We start from the raw sequence: 13,155 nt of genomic DNA, 5'->3' as shown, positions 1-13,155 counted from the left end.
TTCATTTGATATCTGGTTTCCAGCTGTGTTGCAGCATTGCTTTTATAAAATGAAATGCATTTGCTAATGTGAACACTTTCTGTCAACAGATCTATTAAATAATTATTTTATGATCCACATTCTTTAAAAAAGGAGCACTTGGAAAGGAAAGAACAATAAGAAGGGACTAGTAACAGTAACTGGACACATAATTTTCTTTTCAAGTACATGGTAATATTTTTTTTACAATAAGTTGTTGTGGTGCACCACTTTAATTACTTAGACATTAAGATGTGATTATACATTTCCCTTATCTGCATTGTTATCTTTAGTGTACTATTTTTTCTGCGTGAGCTATGTCATGTTTAGATATAAGCTGCTGTTTGCCAGGCATAGTGCTACTGAACTTTAATTTGTGTTACTCTGCTAGGCCAGATTTATTTTTTTGTTTGCTGCGCATTGCCTCATATTAGTTGTAATGTTGAATTGCTTGGTAATTTAGATTTACTGTAGCTTGCTTTGCGATTTTCCATTTTTTTTATTGCTGTTTATATTAATTGTTTTATGTGCTGCTGCATTGCCTCGTCCCTTAGTTTAGCATCTGAGCTCAGTAGATTTAAGTTAGCTTAAGAGGAGTAGACTATATAAGAAACTAACTATTATAAATTTATAAGAAATGCATTGAGAAGCTATCAGAAAATGGTCTGGCAAAATAAAAAGGATACTGTACAGTGGCGAAAAACTATTATTGACAGAGGATGTGAACAAAATACAGAAGGCAGGCTTAGATAGGACTTTTGGGAATAATGATGAATGAAGGGAGATCTCCAAGAAGCAAAGAAAGTTTTGTTTGCAAAATACTGCAATGAAACAAACCCTGTCCTTTCCTTTTGTGTTATCCCACTATGTGTTTGGGTACCCTTGTGTATATATGTTCTTCCTGTCTTTATATGTTTACCTCATAAGACTTATGTTGTAGAATTTTTCTCATACTCAGCTACATGACCTATGATGAGGAATACTGTTATCCCCAAATATAATTTGCATTAATAATATGTTATTTACTTTGTAAAGATGTTAGACATTATTAATTCTGTTCTGTTTTAATGCTCATGTGTGAAGTTGTTATTTCCAAAGCTATACTGATCTTTATGTAGGTACTTATAATTCCTGTAACACTGATGTATATGTTATTTCGATTCTTTTGTAAAGCCTGTATTACTACAAATGTTATCTGTACTATTATGTTCTTTAATGATGTATTTGTACCTTTGTAATTGTATTCTTATGTTATTAAATTGTAATTGTCACCAGTTCATGATATTATTAACTTGTTAGTTACATTTCACTGCACACGTTTCTGTTGGTCATAGTATATGGACAATATGTGAGAAGTAGGGACTGTTAGTGTTTGCACATGTGTTAATAACTCAGCAAGGGACTGGATAACAGCATTGCTGGATCTAAGGACAATTTAAAAAACTTTGTGAGTGCACAAGTGGTGGTTTATGGACTTGCTATATTATCCGCAAGACTCTTCAATGGTGATTGTGCACCTGCACAGTCACAACAGATGGCTGCTGGCTATCTCTACAAGGACTACAGTGGGTCTGCATCTTTGATGACCCACCAGTACCATTATCTCTACAAGGACTACAGTGGGTCTACATCTTTGATGATCCATCAATACCATTATTTCTACAAGGACTGCAGTGGGTCTGCACCTCTGGTGGCCCACCAATACCGTAATCTCTACCAGGACTACAGTGGGTCTGCTCTGTGATGACCTACCTACCAATACTCTTCAAAATTTCGACCGACTCTGCTGTGGGTTTGCTCTGTTGTGGCCCATTACCTATATGCATGTCAAGAGTCAGCACTGTCTTTCCGTTGGAAGGACAACACTACTTCTTCAAGACTGCATGGAAATCCACTACTTCCATGTGCATTTTCTTCTATTGCTCAGACTTTGAACAAAACACTACTATTTTACCGTGATGAACGATCAGGACTGTCTTCATGGACTGTGAGAAAATTTTAGCTTTTGACCAACATTGTATCAATAAGTGTGTGCATTTGATTTCTTTGTTATTGTAATTATGAAAAATTTTTTTAAAATCTGTATTGGCCACTGCCCAATACAATTTGTAAAATTTTTTGTGGGGAGCATGGGGGCTATGTAAGTAGGCTGTTTAGGTTTTTTTATTGGTAACGCCACCTCTGTATGAAAATCACTGGGTGTGCTGTGTGCAGTCTGTGGCTGCTTTGCATTGTAATACTCGCCATTGTAGTGTTAGGCAGCTGGCTGTGAACAGCGCATAGCGTTGCGCAGTTGGAGGTGAGACACCAGCAGTGGTGGATGTGGGGAGAGAGATGGCGGAGTTTTGTAATTTGTCATGAACTGCTATATGTATATATGATGATATCAAGGTAAATACATTGTTTGTTCTCTATTAATATCTTTCATTTGCTAACTATCCCTATCAGTAGTTAGTGCCTTCCATAGTTTGAATCTTTTATTTAGCTGGCAGTAGTGGCGCTCGCTGTATTGCAGTAGCTTGAGCAGCGAAGATTTTTGTGAGGTAAGTGATTTGTGAAAGGTATAGTTTATGTTAGTCAGGGCCATTCTTTTGTAGGGAATTTTGAAAGTCAGATTGCGTTGCGCTAACAAAATATTGTGTGTTAGTTTAAGCACAGTCATGTATAATTGTTGAAAGGGGACGTTTCACCTGTTAAGGGTAGACCAGATTTTGTGGGGCAAATCAAAGCTCCTAGGTCTGTTAGATGTTCCCAATAAGGTGTTCACCTGAGGCGGTGTCTTTTCCTCCCATTCTTCTCTCCAGCGGTCCTCAAGAATAAAAGCGTTCTTTACCAGATCTTTGGCTCTTGCGAGAGGGGGGTGTCTGGATTTCAATCTATTTTGCTCAATTCCATTACTCAGGGTGTGGATAGGAAGATCTGGGCTATTTTGGATTTTTCGACACTCCCTGACAAGTGCGTGTTCTCTGCGCAAATGTGGCGGTGGGATATGGCTCAATACAGGCAGCCATTGGACAGGAGTTGACCTGATCGTTCCAGAGATAATCCTCATCGTTTGGTTCAAGACTGCATCCACCTTCTTGATGTGAGCACTATTTAACCATATTGGGGAACAGTACTCTGCTGCAGAATAGATAAGTCCTAGTGCAGAGCCATGCAGAACGGAGGCAGTGGACCCCCAACTAGTGCCACAAAGCCTTTGGACAATGTTGTTTCTAGTTCTGACTTTTTCAGCAGTGTTTACAAGGTGTTGTTTATAGCTCAATGTTCTATCGAGTGTCACGCCCAGATACTTTGGTGTTCTATTATATGGAAGAATGCCGCCATCAAAGCGGATCTTGAGCTCTTTGTTTGCTAATTTGTTATTCAGGTGGAAACAAGTGGCCTCTGTTTTGGATGGGCTGGGTTGGAGCCTCCAGTCACGGAAGTATTTTCCTAGAGTGGTCAAATCGCTGGATAGTGTGATCTCAGTTTCCTCCATCACTCGGTGTTGTGTGGCCAAGGCCCAGTCGTCCGCATATCCGAACATTTTGGATCTCGTCCTAGGCATATCGGCTATATACATGCTGAAAAGCAGTGGAGCCAGTACTGAACCTTGGGGCAGGCCATTATTAAGTTTCATGAATTTACTTCTGTTGTTACCGATGACAACCTGGAATAGTCTATTGCAGAGCATTTCGTTGATAAGGTTAGCCGTTTTTAGACATGGCACGATGCGGAGGAGCTTATAAATCAGGCCCTGTCTCCAGACAGTGTCGAACGCCGCCGTCAGGTTATGGACGATAAATAGTTTGGACAAGAAGAGAATAGAAGCTTTCGAAATGTGGTGCTACAGAAGAATGCTGAAGATTAGATGGGTAGATCACATAACTAATGAGGAGGTATTGAATAGAATTGGGGAGAAGAGGAGTTTGTGGCACAACTTGACAAGAAGAAGGGACCGGTTGGTAGGACATGTTCTGAGGCATAAAGGGATCACAAATTTAGCATTGGAGGGCAGCGTGGAGGGTAAAAATCGTAGAGGGAGACCAAGGGATGAATACACTCAGCAGATTCACAAGGATGTAGGTTGCAGTAAATACTGGGAGATGAAGAAGCTTGCACAGGATAGAGTAGCATGGAGAGCTGCATCAAACCAGTCTCAGGACTGAAGACAAGAACAACAACAACAACATATCATTCAGAATCCCAAAAACTTCATTTTTATGTCAGTATAACTATAACACAAACTGTTGTCCGATCTAATTTTACTATATAGTGAGTGAATTCGCATATCTGTGGAATGTGCTACTGCCTGGCGGGATTTATGCCAAGCGAAAGTAGGTAAAAGTCTGCTGCAGTGTGCTGCCACCTGGTGGCATTGATGTAAACTTGTACGAGTAGTTGCGTAATGGCGGGCTAGCAGTGCAGCTTTCAGCTATGCACATGGATTATCACATCCGTAAGTACAGTATTTGGCCCGTAAGACAATTACGTCACTCCACTTGCGTAAGCTCCTTAAAACATGCACAAGTGTAGGTGTGCCCGCGACCCTGACGCCAGGTTTCACCGAGTCTAGAGGAGCAACATGTAATACAGCGCTGTAAGTCTAGTGACGTGTATTTCGGCTAACCGCATCTACATTACGTTTAACAGCATTCAAAGAAAAATAAAACAATAAAAGTTATGGTGTTCACATGCTCTTGTGCTCTTACACAGCAGCCGCCACTGTCTGTACCTTACTCTAAGAAACTAGGATAGCGTGCTGAATTCATTATTGTGTCGTAACATATGACACGCTTATCTTACAAATTAGACACGGTGAAAAAAATTCAGCTCTCTGTTACCTGCCAAGTTATCATGAGATATCAGAGGTGGAAATTATTGTACGGCTAAAAAGCCGTTGAAAGCCATTTCAGAATTTTCGGTATTTCAATATATTTCTTAGATCGAGAAGTAATGTTCAAGTGTATGAAGTTACCAAATACTTCGATTATTACTGCCATTATCGCTTTTGACTATTAACTTCTTCATTCTGTTGGTGCTACATTTGTGACTGAAGGAAACATTTAATGTTTCTTGGTTATTTGTGAAAGCAGTGGCTTAAATACGGGGAAATATTTAGTTTGCTGCAAAAGGTTGCGGCGTTCTGTGACAACTGGTCAGTAGTTTTTCTGGTCATCACTATTCCGAAATACTGGAGAACGTAATGATTGTTTCTGTTTGTCAAAGATTTATGGGAAACAGAATAATCTTCCAACATGACCATACTCCTGTCCGTACAGGGAACTGTGTAAAACACTGGTTTCAAATGAACGGACACGTCAAGTTGTCGGATTGAACTCCCAGATGTGCAGACCTCAGTCCCATGGACAGAGATGGAGAAAATTATTAGGTAAAGAAGACCAGCGTCGACAACCAAGACAGCCGCCGTGCTGTGCGAAGCAGTTCACGGTGCATGGAAAACGTTGTCACGTAATAAGTTTCATCCGGAAACTTGGTACCTCTATTCCCTAACGGCTAAATGCAGTGGTAGAGGAGGACGGAAACTGGACATGGTTCTTATTTATTGTGTAATTATGGAGAAATTATTTATGAAAATGAACGTTTTGTCCTCCTTCGAAAAATAGGAGAATTCGTATGTTTTATCTCTTTTCTCTATGCATAAAGAAACTAGGCTGTCTATTTCACTCCTTTCAGTCGTGCAATAGGCTCTGGATTTTAAACTATTTTAAGACATTTGATCAAAAACACTGACACAGACGTGAAATTAATTTTTTGTCACATGGCCCCTGACGTAAGTGCTGATTTAGGCCTGATGGTAAATTATTTAGCTTTTTGCGTCAAGAAAAAGCATACTGTCGAAAGCACACTAGAGAGATTATTTTGTTTTAATGCCAAGCAGAAATCACAGTACGTAGAGAAAAAAGTGTTGCAAGAGCTATGGTGTTGATGCAATACCTTAAAATTATGCACTCTCAATAATTTTCGTTGTTCTCCTAAACTAATAACACTTACCACCTATTAAAATTCATAGAAGTGACAAGATTCGAAACTCTTACCTGCAGATTAGAAACTAACCGACTTAACTATTAAGCCATCGAGCAACTGCGTACGAGATGCATACGAAATGGTATATTGTCTGTATTTTCACATTTTTCTTGAGCCGCGATGGGTAAGCGAGCGGTCTGAGACGCCTTGTCACGGTCCGCGCGGCTTCCCCCGTCAGAGGTACGAGCCCTCCCTCGGGCATGAGTGTGTGTATCGGCATTAGCGTAAGTTAGTCTAACTTAGATTAAGTAGTGTGTAAGCTTAGGGACCGATGGCCTCAGCAGTTTGGTCCCATAAGATCTTATCACAAATTTCTAAACTTATCAATAATTTTTCTTGAAAGAGAAATGATATACCGAGTGAAAACGGCGCAGTGCGTCTTCGACGGAAATGCAGACAATCCATCAGGCTTTAAATTCCATGAATGGGGTTATGAAGAAGTTAAGCTAATTGAATGTGACAAAGGAAGTATTCTGCTAGGTTTTATCAGGTCTGCTTGCTTTGAAGATGGCGTGGGTGAGAGAGTGTGAGAATGTAATAGCTGCTAAGGCAAATGTCATAAAATCTCGACACAGAGGTGGCAAAGTTACTCACGTGGCTATTTCTCGTGCAGAAAATAGCTTGAGAACATTTAAAGCACATTTTCTATCACCATGATTGAAATGTCTCAGAAAATGCAGTTGAACTGTATGCTTAACGTGTCAACTGACTCAGGTGCGACTATATCACACGTGTATATTTACAAGGAAAATGTATGTGTTCTGATGCAGAAATAAAAAGAAAAATATGGAAAAGGCTACAGATCAGCTATTCAATACGTTTCTCGCCTACCGATTTTCCTGAGTATCATCGTTGCTCCGTGACGTTTGTCTCGGATGATGATTCCCTCATCCGAACTGACTTGTATATCAACCAGCACAGTAAAAAGCTATCACTTTTCCACTAAGCCAACATGACACGGCTGTGGTGTACCTTTTTTCTTTACAACTGTATTTCCTAATGTAGATTACTCGGAATGTAACATTAGAGAGCACTTTTGGCTTAGGTGACAAACGTCAGATCTAGGTTTAAACAATGAATTTCACTTAGTGTATCATCTTAATGCAAGCCATTTAGCATATTTCATCGAGATGAGAAGAAAGCAGAGTGAAACTTTTGTTCTTTTGTCTACTGAAATAACTGAGTGGCTGAAACTTCATAGTTTATACTGAAACTGCTGAATGCAACTGAACCTACTGTCTCATTACTTATTTTTATCATTAAAACACTGACCTACAGAATTTTCCCTGACAAGGACGACACAAACGTAACGATTAATCACCCACAATATACAAGAGCAACGAAATCTGACTGCTCTAAAATGAGAACCTAACTTCAAATAAATAGCATGAAAGAATGGCCCTAAATTCGAAGAAGTCATAACAATAACCCATATTTTTCATAAGTCATTACCTCACAGAAAATCTTCATAGTACGAACTACAGCAATTACAGCAAGCAGCAACTACAGCGAGCTGAATAAAAAGATTGTAACTACTATAGGCTCCAACTACTAGTAGGCATATGGTTAGCAAAAGAAAGATTTTCCTGAAGTGCAAACAATGTTTTTACCAGAATTTGACATCCAGTTCCTAAAATTATATATAATCGTCAATAATTCCACTACCCACGCATTAGCAAACACATCAGTGATCATTTTACAATGCATGTCCTACCAACACTTAATCTCAATGAAAGACACACGTATAAACCGTCCGCTCGCTAACTGCTAACTGCTAGTTCGTCCAACCACAGAGTCTCTTACTGAGGACGCAGAGCGCTGTCAGCGATATTAATACAGTCTATAGCACTGCCAACATACGAACAGGCTACTTCCAAGGTAACAGACGTAAAAGCTGGTCGCTGGCCGGCCACCTCAGAGACGAAGTCTGAGTTGCTCACTAAACGCAGCCAATATTCACGCCCGCCCCTCAAAATTCTGTGTCCGGCCACATCCAGTCAGGGTCCAACTCTCAGCCGATATACTACGAAGGGGCAAGTTAAGTGGTTATCTTCTTCTGTGTTTTCTTCGTAGCATATTTATTTAATTTCGTGAGTATTTTCCTGTTTAAGAGGTTAATCTCGCGTTTTTGTAAGTATAAATGTTTCGTCCAATCTCGCCGTCAATGTTGTAGTGTCTAGGAAGCATGCCTACACGGTTCGCTACACAAACAATCAAATAAATCGTATTAATGAGTTTTATTACAATAAGAAAATTTACAACTTGCTCAGTTACATAGATGTGTCGCAAGCAAAGGGCGACAAACGAAGCAATCAATCTTTGGAGTGACTGCTGATCTCTAACTGAAAATAATTTTTCTTGAAATGCTACCGAGGTACCCACTGTCCAAGTCGCTAATCTTGAAGCTGCTATGGAACTGGGGCATCACCAGTCGATCACGGCACTTATGTCCTCTTCGCATAGTGGCCGCTGCTGTCGCGTTGTCCTCCTGGTCGGAGGTCCGGTCAGCGTCCGATTGTCTGACTTCTTCTCACAGCCATCTCTTTCCTGTCGTTCCCGACTGGCGTGCCGGCGCTGACTTAACGCCGTAACAGTAAATTCCCTCATTCTGTAGGGCAGTAGTTGCTCATTTGTTTTGTTGTGAAAGCACCCGTCCATTCGTTTAGTAAGCCAGACAGTCAGGCTCCAGCTCTCAGCTGAGACTTAACTACAGCGAGGCATCTTTAGTGTACCTCTTTTTCTGTGTTTCGTTGTAGGATATTTACTTAATTTCGTGCGTGTGTTACTGTTTATAAGAGGTTCAATCTCGCGTTTTTGTAACTATAAATTTATTCAGTCTGTAGCGCTATAGTTGCTCACTGAACAGCTACCAGCTATGTAGCTCATTAACGCTTCAGTGTCCATCGATGCCACATCAGGAGGGAAGCAAATTGGATGGCTAGAATTCTGACTGCTTTTACAGTTTACATCTTCAGTTACTCTTGCTAAGATGGCTAGGATGTGTGCATGCTGTGTACAGACGCAGGAGGCGCTGGCTTCAGTTCGCAAACAGATGAATTCGCTTTTGGCTTCGGCCAGTCATCTTTAGGCTGCTGCCTCGGGTTGTAGCGGTGGCGGAGAATGTGGCGCGTCGCATGGGATACGTTACGTATCGCTTCTTTTTCCCGCGGGCTCTGCTTCCGAGGCACCTCCTAGTGCACCTGACACGATGGATCCGCCCTCACAACAGGGTGAGAGCCAGGTGGTAAAGCGTTCGCTTTGCTCGAGGCGGAGGACCAATGTGGACACTGACCGCCTGGCCTCGCCCATTCATTCTGTGAGTGGACAGGTAGCCTCTTCTTCAGCATGGTCCGAGCAGGCTCATGGGGCGAGCGGTTTGCTAGTCATTGGGAACTCGAATGTTGGGTGCGTTAAGCAGATATCGCTCAGTGCTGGAAAGAAAGCCATTGTGCTCTCTCTAAGTCCGCTGGGGGGCCTCATCTGAGATGTGGACACGGCCTTGCCTGCGGCTGTTGAGCGTGTAGGGTTCAGTCTGCTGCAAGTTGCGGCTTATGTCGGCGCGAACGATGCCTGCCGCATGGGTTCCGAGGCGATCCTCAGTTCGTACAGGCGACTGGCGGAGGTGGTGAAAACTGCTGGCCTCGTGCGCAGGGTGCAATCAGAGCTCGCAGTTTGTAGCATTGTTCCCAGAGTTGACCATGGTGTTTTGGTCCGAATCCGAATGGAGGGTCTCACCCAAAGGCTTCGTCGACTCTGTGATGGTCTTGAATGCAGATTTCTAGACTTGCGTTGTCGTGTGGAGGTTTATAGGACTCCCCTTGATAGATCAGGAGTGCGCTACACAAAGGAAGCAGCTACTCCGGTAGCGGAGTGCACACGAGAGTCTTTCAGGGTAGGCAGTAGTTTGAGGTGCTCTGATGAACACTCACCAGCCGATAAGCGGCAAGGTAAGTAAAACAGCGTCATAATAAAGACACTTCTACTGTCATAATTTTATCAGTAAACTTTCGAAGTATTCGTAATAAAGTTCCCGAATGTACTGTCCTCCAGGAAAGTCTTCGAACTCAAATTATTCTTGGTACCGAGACTTTGCTGAAACCCAAAGTAGGAAGCTCTGAGATATTTAGCGAGCCGTGGAACGTATATCGGAAGCACAGGTTAGAGACCAAAGGAGTGTGTGTGTTCACTGAAACTGACAAGAACATTGTCTCTAGTGAGGTCGAAGATGAGTCTGACAGTGACGTTGTCTAGTCGCGTATAACAGGTGTAGGTGAAAACAAGTTAATTTTTGGATGTTTCTACCGACCACTCGATTTTGCTGTGACAGTTCTAGAGCCATTCAAAGAAGGCCTACGGTGGAGGCAAATTTAGCCTAGAGAGTGTAGATTGGGATGTCTATGGATTCATTGCGGGGGGAACAGACAGACAATCATGTGAAGTCCTTTTGAACGCGTATTCTGAGAACTGTGTTGAGCAGCTAGCTCGGCAGTCACACACAATGGAAATGTCTTAAACCTCGTAGCTACAATATCAGTATAGAAACGGGGATTAGCGATCATGATATCATTATAGCAACTATGATTACTAAAGTTAATAAATAAGTGAAGAAAGCTAGGAGAGTGTTTCTGCTAGACAGAGCAGATAAGCAGTTATTAGTATCTTACTTAGATTGCGAATTGACATCCCACAATTCCAGAAAGATGGATGTACAGGAATTATGGAGAAATCCTAAGTAGATTGTATATCGTGGTTTGGAGAGTTATGTGCTAGCAATTGGATAAAGGATGGAAAAGATCCACCATGGTTTAATAACGACATTCAGGGGGTGGGGGGGGGGGGGGGGGTGTGGAGGAAGCAGAGCCTGTTACACTCTCGGTTCAAAAGGGAACGCACAAACGACGACAAGCGAAGGTTAGTAGAGATTCGGGCATCTGTGAAAAGATCTATCCGCGAAGCATACAACAGCTACCATCGTCATACCTTAGCAAAAAATCTGACAGAGATGACAAAGAACCTGAGGAAATTCTGGTCTTAGGTAAAATCGCTAAGCAGGTCTCAGGTTTCCATTCGGTCCCTCGTAGACCAGTCTGTTGTGGCAGTTGAAGATAGCAAACCGTTCAAGAAATCGTTCACACGGGATAACCGTACAAACGTACCGTCAATTGACCATCGGACAGTCTCCCGTGTGGACCACATAGCAATAAGCACCACCGGCGTAGAGAAACAACTCAAAATTTGAAAGTAAATAAATCATCCAGATGGAATCCCTGTTCGATTTTACAAAGAGTACTCTACGGCACTGACCCCTCACCTAGCTTGCATTTATCGTGAATTTATCGCCCAGCACGAAGTCCCGAGCGACTGGCAAAAGGAGCAGATGACTCCAGTATTTAAGAAAGATAAAAGAACGGACCGCAAAATTACAGATTAAAATCTCTAACTTCTGACTGTTTCAGAACCCCCAGTTAAAATGTAATAAATTTTCTGGAGATTGAGGATCAGCATGGTTTTAAAAAGCATAGCTTATGCGAAACTCAGCTTGCCCTTTTCTCCGAACTATGGATTAAGGGCAACAGGCAGATCCCATATTTCTAGATTTCCGGGGAGCATTTGATACGGTACCCATTGGAGGCTCTTAACGAAGGTACGAGCATATGGAATATGTTCACAGTGGCTCGACGACTTCTTAAATAATAGAACACAGTATGTTGTCCTCGACGGCGAGTGTTCACAGAGACAATGGCATCGTCAGGAGTGACCCAAGGAAGTGTGATAGGACCGTTGCTGTTCTCTATGTACACAAATGATTTGGTTGTCAATGTGGGTAGCAATCTGCAGTTGACTGCTGATGATGCCGTGGTGTACAGTAAGATGTCGAACTTGTGTGACTGTAGAAAGATACAAGGAGACTTAGATCAAATTTCCAGTTGATGTGATAAATGGCCCTAAATGTGATAAAATGTAAGTTACTGCAGATGATTAAGAATAAGGAGCCTGTAATGTTCGGATACAGTCTTACAAGAGTCCTGCTTCACACAATAAAGTGGTTTAAATATCTGGGCGTAACATTGCATGCGGAATCAGAGGGAACGAGCATATGAAAACTGTGGCAGGGAAGGTGAATGGTCGACTTTAGTTTATTGCGATGATTTTAGGAAACAGTGTTTCACTTGTAAATTAGACCGCATATAGGACGCTGGTGGGACTTAGTGTTGAATACTGCTCCAGTGTTTGGGATCCTTACCAGGTCGGATTGAAGGAAGAAATCGAAGAAATTCAGAGGCGCCCTGCTAAATGTGTTACCGATAGGTTCGAACAACACGTAAGTGTTACTGAGATGCTTGAGGAACACAAATGGGAATCCCTGAAGGGAAGACGATTTTCAACGATTTTACTGCCACCAACGTACATTGCGCGTAAGAATCACGAAGATAAGGCACAAGAAATTAGGAGTCAGATGGAAGCATATAAACAGTCGTCTTTCTTTCCTTCTATTTGCGAATGGATCAGGAAAGGAAATGACAAATACTGGTAAAGGGTACCCTCTGCAACGCCCTATACTGTGGCTTGCGGAGTATCTATGTACATGTAGACGTAGATCCACGAACTGGCAATGCAGGATACTGAAGTATATGGAGAAGGTGCTGTCAGTCTTCCCGAGGGGTCATGGAAACTTATCTGCTCGTGATAAGTGTCGTGCACTGTAAACATCAGTTCGGACGTTTGAGTCGACTCTGTTCCCTAATTGCTTTAAATCGCAACTGGATATCTGCTAATATTTTGAGTCTAATGGGAACTCAAACATAATTCGTTCCTTTCCTAATCCACTTGTAATAGCAAAAATTTCCAGAAACATATACGCCAAATAGCTAGTGTCTGCGTCAGTATTAAAACAGTTGGAAGAGGACGACTGGACAATGCCCGACCACGCCAACACAGAGGTAAAAAAATGGAAAGTCGGCATGTGAGTCAAAATTGGTCACGTTTCTGCCCAAAGTGAGAGGCATAGATCAACAACTGAAGAGTCAGTCACCACCCTAAAAACGTGGTGACATTGGCAAAAATACCGAATAAAGATCTCCGATAGACGGGTGTGAGGTGGTCCTC

Source organism: Schistocerca serialis, chromosome 5 (genome assembly GCF_023864345.2).
Source record: "Schistocerca serialis cubense isolate TAMUIC-IGC-003099 chromosome 5, iqSchSeri2.2, whole genome shotgun sequence".
In the NCBI taxonomy this organism is placed as follows: Eukaryota; Metazoa; Arthropoda; class Insecta; order Orthoptera; family Acrididae; genus Schistocerca; species Schistocerca serialis.
Note: the sequence above shows the minus strand (reverse complement) of the source record.